At 43.0% G+C, this 13,007-nt stretch overlaps 1 long non-coding RNA gene and 1 pseudogene across 1 annotated transcript in view; one reads left to right on the top strand and one right to left on the bottom strand.

Moving 5' to 3' along the window:
• Nucleotides 1–5,744: 5,744 nt before the first annotated feature.
• LOC106973772 (dual specificity protein phosphatase 5-like) lies at nt 5,745–6,615 on the bottom strand (annotated as a pseudogene).
• Nucleotides 6,616–6,677: 62 nt separating this feature from the next.
• Nucleotides 6,678–13,007, top strand: part of LOC128315931 (uncharacterized) — a 122,814-nt gene continuing 116,484 nt past the window's right edge. The window contains exon 1 of the long non-coding RNA XR_008299143.1: nt 6,678–6,999. This is a non-coding gene — a long non-coding RNA (uncharacterized LOC128315931). The remainder of the gene's footprint in view (nt 7,000–13,007) is intronic.

Consider the following 13,007-nt stretch of genomic DNA (forward strand, 5'->3'; position numbering starts at 1 on the left):
GCAAAGCTTATAGAGATGACTTATCTCATTACATTAGAAGAGTGATTTGCTATCTCAGCATCTATAAGCAATTTTAACAGACATTTCTGGATGAAGAAAAGCTTTTGTAAATATATGCGAAAGACACGATTTCATCAAGCATTAAATTGGAGGTGCCCTGGAAAAATATTACATTTGTGCATTCAATTAGCTTGATTGTGGCTGAATTTTGTCCACTGAAGGCAGCATTTCTGCAGAAAAACAGAAGCATTCCCTACGTCAGCAGGTTTCCTAAAACAGAAAAGCACACTTTTCCCCCTTTGCAAGTCTTCTTTTGCATTTGTGCTGTTCCCAGCTATGCGTCCCTAATCAGTCTGCTTAGTCTTGTTCTCCACAGTAGAGTGCACGGGAAGAGTAAACCAGAAGCCACTTTATTTAGGTGAAATCCAAACCCAACAATTCCAACCTTAAATAGCGTGTACCCAGTCTAAATGCTCAGCAAGCTCTGGGCAAAAAGGGGGCTGGTCCAGATGGAGTTAAGTTCTCCAAACTTCCCTTCCTCGCTTTCTGCAGGGCCTCTCTTCTTTAGGGGCTGTTTAAACTTTAAACAGATGCTGTTTAAACTTTAGTATGGCTGTTAGCCCATGTCCCTTTCCTGGACGTGTGTTTATAGGGTCAACCTTATCTTGGAATGAAAGCTTTTGTTTCCCTATCACAGGAAGGAGAGGAGTTACTAAGGAAATGGACAATGTTTGGGTGCAAGAGGACTTTCTTGGACCCTTAGAATCACAGTGAAGCAATGAGCTAAATATTTGGGATATTCACCGGCCCTCCCCGCCTCCCCAATTGGTAGTAGTTGAACTACTATAGCTGAACAATCAGCTTTCCGTTAAGAAGAAACAAACCAGAAAAGACATAGTATGTCCCCTACCTGGCTGTGGGGTGGCTGTTATTTTTAAACAAGTGGTGATGACAAATGGAACTTTCCTAGCTTTAATCCATTATAGCCTAAGACTATCATACTTGCAAGTACATTTCTAAATATTAATTTAGGGATTAGGAAGGGTTTGGATCAGGAATTGAGAAATCTTTCTTTCTTTCTTTCTTTCTTTCTTTCTTTCTTTCTCTTTCTTCCTTTCTTTCTTCTTTCTTTCTTTCTTTTTCTTTCTTTCTTTCTTTCTTTCTTTCTTTCTTTCTTTCTTTCTTTCTTTCTTTCTTTCCTGTTTATTTTTTTATTTTGAGAGAGGGGGAGAGAGAATCCCAAGCAGGCTCTGTGCAATCAGCACAGAGCCCCATGCGGAGCTCAATCTCATGAACTGCAAGATCATGACCTAAGCCTAAATTAAGAGTCGGACGCTTGACCGGCTTAGCCACCCAGGCACCCTGAGAAATATTTCTAACAAGTTTTAGGTTTTTATGTTGGAGAGTTTGCCAGTTTTCAAATTTTACCATGGATTCTTGAGTTTTTGGAGAACCAACTTGGTCTTAATGGACCACATTTGTTCTAATAGATATGAACTCCTTTATGACTTAGAAAGATTTTTAAAGTCTAGAGTTGAGCAGGTAATATGGGGCTTCAGTCACTGATTTATTCATTGGCTTACTAATTTAATCAACAGATCGACCTACTATGTGCTGATGATTGACCTAAGCCCTGGAGATTTAAGGAACAAGGCGTCACTGACCATGTAGAATGAAACGGCTGTGACTGAGGAAGGCACAGGTGAGGTACTTGGGGGTCCATAGTAGCTAATCCTCACCCAGGATGAAACATCTGAAGGTTTCTGGGACAGGCAATCCTCAAAACAGGATTTATTTGCAGTAAAGGGGGTTGCAGTGTTTTTTACTGATGTACAAGAGGAATACACAATAATTGTAGAAAGCTGGAAAATACAGAACAGTGTAAAGAAGAAAATCTGAATCACCTGCAACTTCAACCACAACCAATCATTGTTAACATTTTGGCAGGATGACCTGTTTGAGAATTAGGTCTTATTTCCTTGGCAGTAAGCACATCAGGAAAGAAAGAGACAATTTTTCCTCCTCCTCAAAAGGGAGAGCTGGCTTTAGGCAGTGAAAGTCTGGCTTTCTTTGCTGCAAGAGTTAAGTGGCTTTTGCTTTTTCAAAGTCGAGTTCAAGAAGATAGAGGCCTGGATTGTTCTGGGTGATGGTTCTGGATGAAAGGAAGAAGGAAGTAGCCTATCCCTTGGCCAGCTGGCTTTCCAGAGACTAAGGAGGACAGTGTTCAGGTGATAGGGATGGAGCCTGGCCCCCACATAGTGCCTGAGTGTCCTGAGCTCTTATGGGGGATCAAAAACTGCCCATAACAGAATTGGCTATCTCTGGAAAGGTCTTAGTGGCTGGGCATGGTGAATGAGGAATGAAGCCCTGCCCAATGTTGAAATCTTTTCTTCCAATCCTTACCTGATTCTATCTTCTCAATCACCAGAATAGCCAGGGGCCCCTCCCTCCCTCTTTTCCCTTCCTCCCTTCCTTCCTCCCTTCCTCCCTTCCTTCCTTCCTTCCTTCCTCCCTTCCTTCCTCCCTTCCTCCCTTCCTTCCTCCCTTCCTCCCTTCCTTCCTCCCTTCCTTCCTCCCTTCCTCCCTTCCTCCCTCCCTTCCTCCTTCCCTTCCTTCCTTCCTTCCTTTCATTTTATGACCTACAATATCTATCCCAGGTAAATCATACTAAGTATTCCTGACACCTCAGAGCGCTAAATTTAGATCTAACTTTGTAATTTGAAGACCCTAAGTTAGCTAAATTTTGTAAATCAGTAAGGAAAACAGGATCCTACTAGAGTCATAAAACATGAGAGGAAAATGAAGGATGTGCTCTGGATCTCATATTCCAGGTTGCTAGAAAAACAGGGAAAAAACAGAAAGTGATTTCAGAGCATCAATTTAAAAAAAGAAAGATGTAGAATCAAAAATTTTCAGCTTGTCAGTGGGATTATGGCCAATTCTTTTATGTTTATTTTTTTTTACAGTTTATTTTTTTTTAATTTTTTTTTCAACGTTTATTTATTTTTGGGACAGAGAGAGACAGAGCGTGAACGGGGGAGGGGCAGAGAGAGAGGGAGACACAGAATTGGAAACAGGCTCCAGGCTCCGAGCCATCAGCCCAGAGCCTGACGCGGGGCTCGAACTCACGGACCGCGAGATCGTGACCTGGCTGAAGTCGGACGCGTAACCGACTGCGCCACCCAGGCGCCCCTACAGTTTACTTATTTATTTTGAGAAAGAGAAAGAAAGAATGGGAGAGAGCCTCAAGCAGGCTCTGCACTGACAGTGGGGCTCTAGCCCATGAACCATGCACTTATGACCTGAGCTGAAATCAAGATTCGGACTCAACTGACTGAACCACTCAGGTGCACTTGCCAGTTTTTAATTATGAGGTTTCCATGTAGTTACTATTTGACCTCTAATATTGACAAATACAGAGTAAGATAAGAAATGTTGGGGCATCTGGGTCACTCAGTCGTTTAAGTGTCCGCCTTCAGCTCAGGTCATGATCTCACGGTTGGTGAGTTTGAGCCCCATGACTGGCTCTGTGCTGACAGCTCAGAACCTGGGGCCTGCCTTGGATTCTGTGCCTCCCTCTCTCTCTGCCCCTTCCCTGCTTGTGCTCTCTCTCTCAAAAAATAAATAATAAAAAACAAACAAAAAAAGAAATGTCAGTCTTGTTCCCATCCTCTGTAGCTTTTGTTTATCCCCTTAGCCAAGGTCTACAAATCCCCACATGGAAATTAAGGCCTGGCTTGACCCTCGTTTCAGACCTATGCTGGCCTGAGCATGGAATATTGAATCGTCTGTGTCTCCTGCTGCTCCTGGGAATTTGGTGGTCTCCATACTGCTCTGGAGAGGAGTGAGCTGTTCCTGGGGCTCACATTCTGTCCCCAGCACTGTGCCTGGCTCTGATAACCCTGGCCCTATAGAGGCTGAGATTGTTGTAACTTGTCTTCTGCCCTGGTAACTGACCTCATCTCCCAGCTACCCTAAACCCTGGGCTTGATCTTTTTCTCAGTACCCTGGAACCATTTCTTCTAATCTCAGTTCTACTTAGCTCAGTTCCTCCTCAATGAATGTCCACATAACAGGGGCAGCCATTCTTGAAGAATGAGCTCTGCCCAGCAATTGGAACATCCCCTCACTTTTCTGAGCCTTACTGGCTCTTTCCATTGTCATGGGTAACTGTTTGCCTGTACTTCAAACATTTTTCATGTTTGCTTTGCCTTACTCTAAATAACCAGCCAGGCACTGATAAATTCAGAGACGATAACACAATTTTTTGGCACAAAAAACATGCTACATAAGTTCAGAGATCAGATAATAACTTCTTTCTTTCTTTTCTCATCCTCCACCTACTGCTCTGCCAGAAACTCCTCCCTTAACATTAGTCTTTGCATCTAGACATTGTCTCCGTGCAAACATGCTATTTGGGAGGGGTGGTTCTAATTAATCCTTTAGCATACTTGATTTATAGCCATTTATCATTTCCTCAAAAGAAAATGTGGCTCTTAAAGCATGGGATGTGGCATAGAAGTTTTTTTTTTTCCTTTTACTATTTTTATTTTGTATTATGAACAACAACAACCAGTAATATACTGCTTTTCTTCACATTCGTATGGGTTTTTAAGAAATTATTGCTTTTTCCCCCTGGAGAACTAACAGACAAAAAAGCAGGACCACATTGTGAAATCTGTAAATCCCGGAAATCAACAGCTTGAAGACAATCCCCAGGAGCAGGGAAGAATACAAGTGTCACAAGAGGTGAGACAAGCACATATAGGGATAGTAAGCTGAGGGAGTCACTGTTTCAATGCCACTGACCCAGACAATAGGAACCCTTTTTCTCCTGGCACCCACTGCCACCACCTTAAAGGGGTCTTTTGGGGTCTATGGTCTGAAGAACTCTTTTCAACTGACACAAGAGTTGCTTTGTGGAGAGGTGCAATGAGAAAGCACGAATAATAAAGTCAAAACTCAGGGAAGAACACATAGTGAAAAGAAAACCTAGAAATGTCAACATCTTTGCTATTTCAACCAACTGCTTCCCTTGTACCCAAAAGGGAGTCTGAAAAACATTTGAGGGTTCAAATCAGCATATGTATCATGTCCCTACAAACCCTACAGGGTTACTTTGCTGACTAGATGGTGATCAGCTTATGTCCTGAAGCAACAGAGACAGGTACCAGGACTGCCAAGGTTAAGGGGAAAAAAAGGTGGAAATTTTGCTTTCTTCAAAATGGATTGGCTTTGAAACTGCCTTTTCTCCTGGTCTAGCAACTTCTTTCTCCCGCACTGCTGCAGGTTTTATTGCCTTACACTTGAAATGAAAAACCGAATTTTGAGGTGCAAGGACTGCGCAATCCTGAGAAGACAGGGGGTCTGCAAGTACAGTAGTCAGACAGGCTGCGCTCTCAAGGCTTGGCCTTCCTTGTATCCCAAGAACCTATCCCTGAGGTCAGTCTGAAGTTCTCTGCGAGCCTGGTGACCACTCACTATCCCATTGGGGCAGTGTGAGAGAGTGAGGTCTTCAGTACTCCCCAGATAGGAAATGTCCATGAGTTTGGTTTTTTTTTTTAATTTTAAAAAAATGTTTGTTTATTTATTTTGAGAGAGAGAAAGAGCACGAGCAGGGGAGGGGCTGAGACAGAGAATCTTAATCAGGTTCCACACCCAGCATGAAGCTGGACGTGGGGTTCAATCCCAGGACCTTGGGATCATGACCTGGGCTGAAATCAAGAGTCCACAGCTTAACCAGGTGAGCCACCCAGGCGCCCTGAAATGTCCGTGAGTTTAAAAAACAAAATCATGATTGTTCTTGGGGCTGCGCTGTTTCCCCCATTCCAGTTTTAGCAGGATGTGGCTGTGGTCATGGGGTTCCTGGAGAGCTCTGAGAGTGGACACCGGCACCCGCATTTAAGTGGGGAATGTGCAGAAGGAACGTTGCACATCAGGGCTCAGTTTCTGCAAGAAGCCTGTAAATTAAGAGCTGGCTGCTTCCTCTCGGCTGCCGTGGAGTGGGCATGGAAGGTAGGATCTCAAATTCATACTGCAGGAGCTGCTAGAGCTGGAAGCCAAAGTTGGGCTAGATGACAGTCATCTGATTGACCTAATTGAAGGCCTCCTCGAGGCGGAACTGCTTTGCCTTCATAAGGTATGAATGGGAGATCCCAGCCTCACAGTGGACCAGGACGTTGCTTCCCAATTCACTGACGTGGTCAATGAAATCTAGCACTTCCTGAAAGTGGGAGCTAACGTCAGTGGCTGTCTTCCACGGGGATCCATTTATTGTGCCGGTAGGTCCTTCGGGCCTCAGAGGTTCACCGTGAGACATTCAGCAGGGTAGTGACATGCAGGTGGGCGAGCAACTCACGCTTGGATGCACGGTGGGCACTTCCAAGCAACGGGACAGTAAGCTTTTCAGCTGGCCGCCCTGGTCACCAGCCCGCCGTGGCTGATGTCCAGCACTTGTTGTGCACATTGGCTACCGAGCACTCTCCCGGTTTCCATCTTCTTTCTTGAAATGGGTTTACACCCACGTAACAGGCCATTCCAAGTGGGAAGTCTCGCACGCCCCACTGGGGAAGCACACCCATCGGTCTGCGGGCTAGGGGGCTGAGCCAGGCGCATGCGCAGCTATTCCCACGCAGCGTCAGGCCGCCACGCAGTCACTATTCTCCCGGCGCCCCACGGGGCAGCACATACTGCGCAGACTCCGCGCCGTGGCCGGCTGCCAACGCGCCCAGAGGAGGTGGGCTGAGAACGAGTAGCGCGTCGCTGAGGGGGCCTAGGTCGGCTGGGCAGCCGTCGAGTACTACGAGGCGTGCGGGGACCCGTGGCTATGGTGCCCACTGGGAGGCTCGGCAGTGTGACGCCGCGGGGCCGCAGCCACCCACCAAGCCTGTCCCGCCCCGCGTGCCGCCGCCCGTCGTCGTGCTGCAAGCCAGGCCAAGCGTCTTGAAGGAGGCGTGAGCCTAACAAAACGTGCGGCGCTCAACTGCGGACTAAATCAAAGTAAGACATTTAACCGGAAGTTCCATTAGTAGACTTCTGGTGTGTTTTATAATGGAACTCTGACTTAGATATCATTGTTTCGAGGGCTCCTCCTCAGAGATGATTTAAATACCCTCCGCCCCCCCCCCCCCCCCCCCCCCCAGCAGAGAATGCAGATGTGAGAGTGCTCAGGGTTTGGGCTGTGCCTGGATCCAGCTCTGCTGCTGCAAGTCCCTGGTGAGACGGCCATGTGGGGGCAGTTAGAATGATTGGCTCGTCCCCAGCACGGGTCTCTTTCCCTTGAACCCTAGCGTAAGCCTGCCAGTTCACGGAAGCTGAATTCCTTCCAGGGAGTTTCCCCACTGTGCCTGATGGGTCTGCCCTCCCTGGGAATAATACTGTTGACCTCGCAGGGTTGTTGTGACGATTAAAAGGGATAATTTGGGTAATGTCTCTAGCATAGTGTTTGGTATAGCCGAAGTATTTAGTCAGATAAATAAGTTTCATATGTTACCAGGTAGATAATATATAAATAAGTAATACTGTATAATATTAAAGAGTTGCCCCTCATAGACACAGGAGAGACTTTCCACGGTATGGTATTTGCACAGGGCAGTGGACTTTAGTTTCAGGGGTCCTATGTGGCTTGTCCTTCTATGGCCTGTTTCCATTTGGGAATTTAGCTTCCATGGTTCTCTTGGCTCTTTCTTTCTTCTTTTCTTTCTTTCTTTCTTTCTTTCTTTCTTTCTTTCTTTCTTTCTTTCTTCCTTCCTTCCTTCCTTCCTTCCTTCCTTCCTTCCTTCCTTCCTTCCTTCCTTCCTTTCTTTCCTTCCTTCTTTCCTTCTTTCCTTCTTTCTTCCAGAAAGAGAGAGAGTGGGAGAGAAGGGCGGGGGGGGGGGGGGGAGAGGGAGAGGGAGAGAGAGAGAGAGAGAGAGAGAATATCTTATGCAGGCTCGATGTTCAGCGTGGAGCTGGACACAGGGCTCAATCCAGCAACCCTGGGATCATGATCGGAGCCAAAATCAAGAGTCTGACACTCAACTGACTGAGCCACCCAGGTGCCCCTTGCCTTTTTTTTTTTTTTTTTTTTTTTGTCATATAGTTAGCTTGGGATGTGCCTTCTACCTCATTCCTTCCTATCTGTCAACAAATCACAAGACCTGACAGTACAAGTCCATCAGGGAAGTGTACAGTCTTTGGATTGTAGTATGGCGTGTCCTTGAATTTATTTTATAGCTAACATCATTCATCTTCTTGGCAGCGAGACAGATACCCCCACTTTTTGTCCTTTAAGTTTCCATCAACTTTGGACCATATCAAGTTGGTGAATATGTATATGATGATGGGTAGGAAATAGTGTTTTGTTATGGCCAGTGTCTCCTGTTCCTGAAAATCATGTAATCTGATGACCTAGCACAAATCATTTTATTTTCTTTCTTTTTAATTTTAGTCCCAGTATAGTTAATATACAGTGTTATGTTAGTATCAGGTGTACAATATAGTGATTGAGCAATTCTCTACATTACTCAGTGCTCATCAAGATAAATGTACTCTTAATCCTTCACCTATTTCACCCATTCCCCATCCTCCTCCCCTCTGGCAACCATCGGCTTGTTCTCTAAAGTGAAAAGTCTGTTTTTTGTTTGTCTCTTTTTTTCTTTGTTTATTTCTTAAATTCTACATATGGGTGAAATCATATGGTATTTGTCTTTCTCCGACTTATTTCATTTAGCCCTGTACCCTCTAGATCCATCTGTGTTGTTGCAAATGGCAAGATTGTATTCTTTTTTATGGTTGAGTGTATATATATATATATATATATATATATATATACATACACATTATATCTTCTTTGTCCATTCACCTATGAATGGACAGTTAGGTTGCTTCCATATCTTGGTTGTTGTAAATAATGCTGGAGTAGACATAGGGGTACATATATCTTTTCAAATTAGTGTTTTGTATTCTTTGGGTAAATACTCAGTAGCGGAGTTACTGGAACATATATTCTATTTTTAATGTTTTGAGGAACTTCAATACTGTCTTCCACAGTGGCTGCACCAGTTTGTATTCCCACCAGCAGTGTATCGGGGCTCCGCTTTCTCCACATCCTTGGCAACATTTGTTGTTTCTTGTCTTTTTCATTTTAGCCATTTTGACACGTGTGAGGTGATAACTCATTGTGGTTTGAATTTGCATTTCCCTGATGATGTGTGATGTTGAACACTTTTTTCATGTGTCTGTTGGCTATCTGTATGTCTTTAGAAAAATGTCTGTTCATGTCTTCTGCCTGTTTTCTATTTTGATTGTGTGTGTGTGTGTGTGTGTGTGTGTGTGTGTGTTGAGTTGTATCATTTTTTAAAATATATTTTGAATACTAACCCTTTATTGGATATGTTATTTGAAAATACCTTCTCTCAATTAGTAGACTTTTAGTTTGTTGATTGTTCCTTTGCTATGCAGAAACTTTTTACTTTGATGTAGTCCCAGTAGTATATTTTGCTTTTGTTTCCCTTGTCTCAAGAGACATAACTAGAAAAATGTTGCTAAAGTCAGTGTCAGAGAAAGTGCTGCCTGTGCTCTCTTCTAGAATTTTTGTCATTTCAGGTCTCACATTTAGGTCTTTAATCCTTTTTAAGTTGTGTGTGTGTGTGTGTGTGTGTGTGTGTGTGTGTTGTAAGAAAGTGGTTCAGTTTCATTTTTTTCATGTTGCTGTCCAGTTTTCCTAACACCATTTGTTGAAGAGACTGTCTTTTTCCCATTGCATATTCTTGCCTCCTTTGTTAAAGATCAGACCAGTTCCTTTAGGGAGAAGAGTTAAGGGCTTACTTTCTGAAACCATGTGACAATGACTGCAATTAAATTACGGTAGTAAAAGCTGTAGGAAATATCAAGCTGCCTAGATTTGGGGGAGTTTTGGTCCCGCAAGATCAGAAAGCATAGAAAAGGCCAGGAAGCCCTCAGAGACATGTTTTCTATTCTGTATGAACATGTTAAACCAGCATGGTGAGTCTTAATTTTAGGAGGTGACTTTCAGACTTGTTCTTGTGGTCAAGTCCCTCTGAGTCACTTCTGGGGACATCACAGAATAAGGACCCATCTTCCATGTGTTATATAAACCAGGAGCAATTTTCTTGATTGAAAATTCTATAATCATATGTGTACAGGTTCCATGTCTCAAAAATTTACACATAAAATATTTCTAGGAAATGTCATCTATAGTGATGGTCCTTCTTGTATCTTTTCTCAACTCCTTTCCTGGATGGAGACTGGCTCTTGCTGAGGCTAGGTTGTAGAAGGAAGCCTTTGGAGGACTTCCCTATTAGCTCAATAGCATTTAAGAAGGTTTGCTAGTGGAAGTTAACCATTTCTGGGTATAGAGTTTGATTGCGTTTTAGTCCTCTCCATTTTCTCCTCCATTCTTTGGACTTGAACATGGAGCAGAGATAGAACAGAAGATACTTGCTCCATGTATATCAAAGGAGAGGCATGGACAGGTTTGGGGAGAGGAAGGGGAGTGATGGAGCGAAAGAAAAGGCAGAGCAAAAGAAGACACAAGGGCATGGTGAAGAGAAGGGAGAGAGGACACCTTTTTCAGATTGTCCTCACAGAGCTAGGGACTAAAAACTCATTTGTATGGGCTGAGCCCAGGAGGCAGATTGAGGAAATTAGAGAAGAACCCCCCAAATCTGTCTCACCAGAAAGGCTTTCTATTAGTTAGAATATATCGGTTGAATCTAGGGTAAATAGCTGTTTGAATATTTTTCTGGAACTGATGTTGGTACTTGATAGAGTAAGATTAAGAATTTTTTTTTTTCTCTCGGGGTGCCTGGGTAGCTCAGTCGGTTAAGCATTGGACTTTACTCAGGTCATGATCTCATGGCTAGTGGGTTCGGGCCCTGCATGGTGCTGTGTGCTGACATCTCAGAGCCTGGAGCCTGCTTTGGATTCTGTGTGGCTCTGCCCCTCCCCTGCTTGTGCCTCTCTCTCTCTCTCTCTCTCTCTCTCTCAAAAATAAATAAACTTAGAAAAAACTGAAAAATGAAAAAAAAGAATTTATCATTCTCACATCCACAATAAAGGACTTGATATAAAGATTTTGCATAGGGGCACCTGGGTGGCTCAGTCGGTTGGGCATCTGCCTTCGGCTCAGGTCATGATCTCACAGTCTGTGAGTTCAAGCCCCACATCAGGCTCTGCGCTGACAGCTCAGAGCCTGGAACCTGCTTCAGATTCTGTCTCCGTCTCTCTCTGCCCCTCCCCCACCCTCACTGTGTCTCTCTCTCTCAAAAAAAAAAAAACCCACAAAAAACATAAAAGTTCTCATCACAAGGAAAAGTACTTTAAAAAAAAAAGATTTTGCATATTCTGAGTTTTTCTAAGTAAACCAGGACATTTGTTTTGTCAATCATTTCACACTAGGTAGCCAGTAATAGCAATATTTTTTGAAGTTACTCTGTGGCAGGCACTGTGTTAAGTGCTTGATACAGATTATGACATTTAATTTTTGTGTTATGCCTAAGAAATAGGTTATCATGATTCCATTCGACTGAAAGAGCTGAGGTTCAGACAGGTTAAGCAGCTTTCTCAAAGGCATGCAGCTAGGAGAGGCAGAGCTCAAATATCTTATTCCAATACCTTTGTTGGTAATCGCTCACTCTACTGCCTCTGCATCAGAATTTTAATAAAAATGGAAGAAAAATCTTGCCATTAGTTGTGTGTGTGTGTGTGTGTGTGTGTGTGTGTGTGTGTTTATGTGTTAATGGGAAAAGACTCAACCTTTGAAAACTTAAACGTTTAATTTTAGAATAGTTTCAGTTTTACAGAATTATTGTGAAAATAGTACAGAGGGTACCTGTATTCTCTATACCCAGTTTCTCATTTTATTAACATCTTACCTTAGTATGATATATTTGTTACAATGAGTAAACCAACATTGATACATTATTAGCTAAAGTCCATGGTTCATTCAGATTTCCTCAGGTTTTATTTATGTCCTTTTTCTGTTCCAGGTTCCCATCCAGGATATCACACTACATTTAGTAGTCCTGTGGCAGTTCCTCAGACTTTCTTTGTTTTTGGTTACCTTGACAGTTTTGAGGATTATCTTGTCAGATATTTTGTAGACTGTCCCTCAGTTGGAATTTGTCTGATGTTTTCCTCATGATTAGGGTAATATGTTTTTTGAAGGAAGATCATAGAGGTAAAATGCCATTTTCATCATTTTATATCAAGGGTCATCCTATCAACATGACCTGTCACTGTTGATGTTAATGTTGATCACCTAGCTGAGGTAGAGTTTGTCAGGTTTCTCCCCTGTCAAGTTACTCTTTCCTTCTCTTTCCATGCTGTTCTCTGTGAAAGAAGGTCACTATGTGCAGCCCATACTTAAGGAGTTGGAAGTTATGCACCACCTCCTTGAGGATAGAGTATCTATGCAATTAACTTGGAATTTATCATGGTGGATTTGTGTCTTTTCCTTATTTATTCATTCCTATTATTTATTTGGTCATTTATGTTAGTATGGGATCATGGATATTTATTTCATACTTTGGATTATTATCCAGTATAACTTTATTGCTCAAATTGTTTTAGCTTTGGCTACTGGGAGCTCTTTTAGATGGCTCCTGTGTCCCTGTGATGCATCAAGTTAAATTTTTTTTTTTTTTTCTCTCTGGCACTGCAAGATGCTCCAGGCTCATCTTGTATATTTCCTGCCCCAGTCCTTGAATCTGCCATTTTTCCAAGCAGCCCTGGTTCCCTTCATTGGAGAATTAGCATTAGAAACCAAAATATGGGCGCTAAGTGTGCTCATTGCTGTTGGGATATTGCTTCTAGGTTCTTTCAGCTGTAAAAGAGCAAGAAAATATATGCGTTATACATATCTTTAAATTTTTCTATATGTAACCATCTGTATCTACATTAAACTAAACATGAGTTCATTCATACTAGTATCTCCAACTCTAATTTGTCACTACACGGATCACTCTAGCCTTCTCCCCTCATTTATCTGTAAATTCTCACAGATT

Source organism: Acinonyx jubatus, chromosome B3, assembly GCF_027475565.1.
Source record: "Acinonyx jubatus isolate Ajub_Pintada_27869175 chromosome B3, VMU_Ajub_asm_v1.0, whole genome shotgun sequence".
In the NCBI taxonomy this organism is placed as follows: Eukaryota; Metazoa; Chordata; class Mammalia; order Carnivora; family Felidae; genus Acinonyx; species Acinonyx jubatus.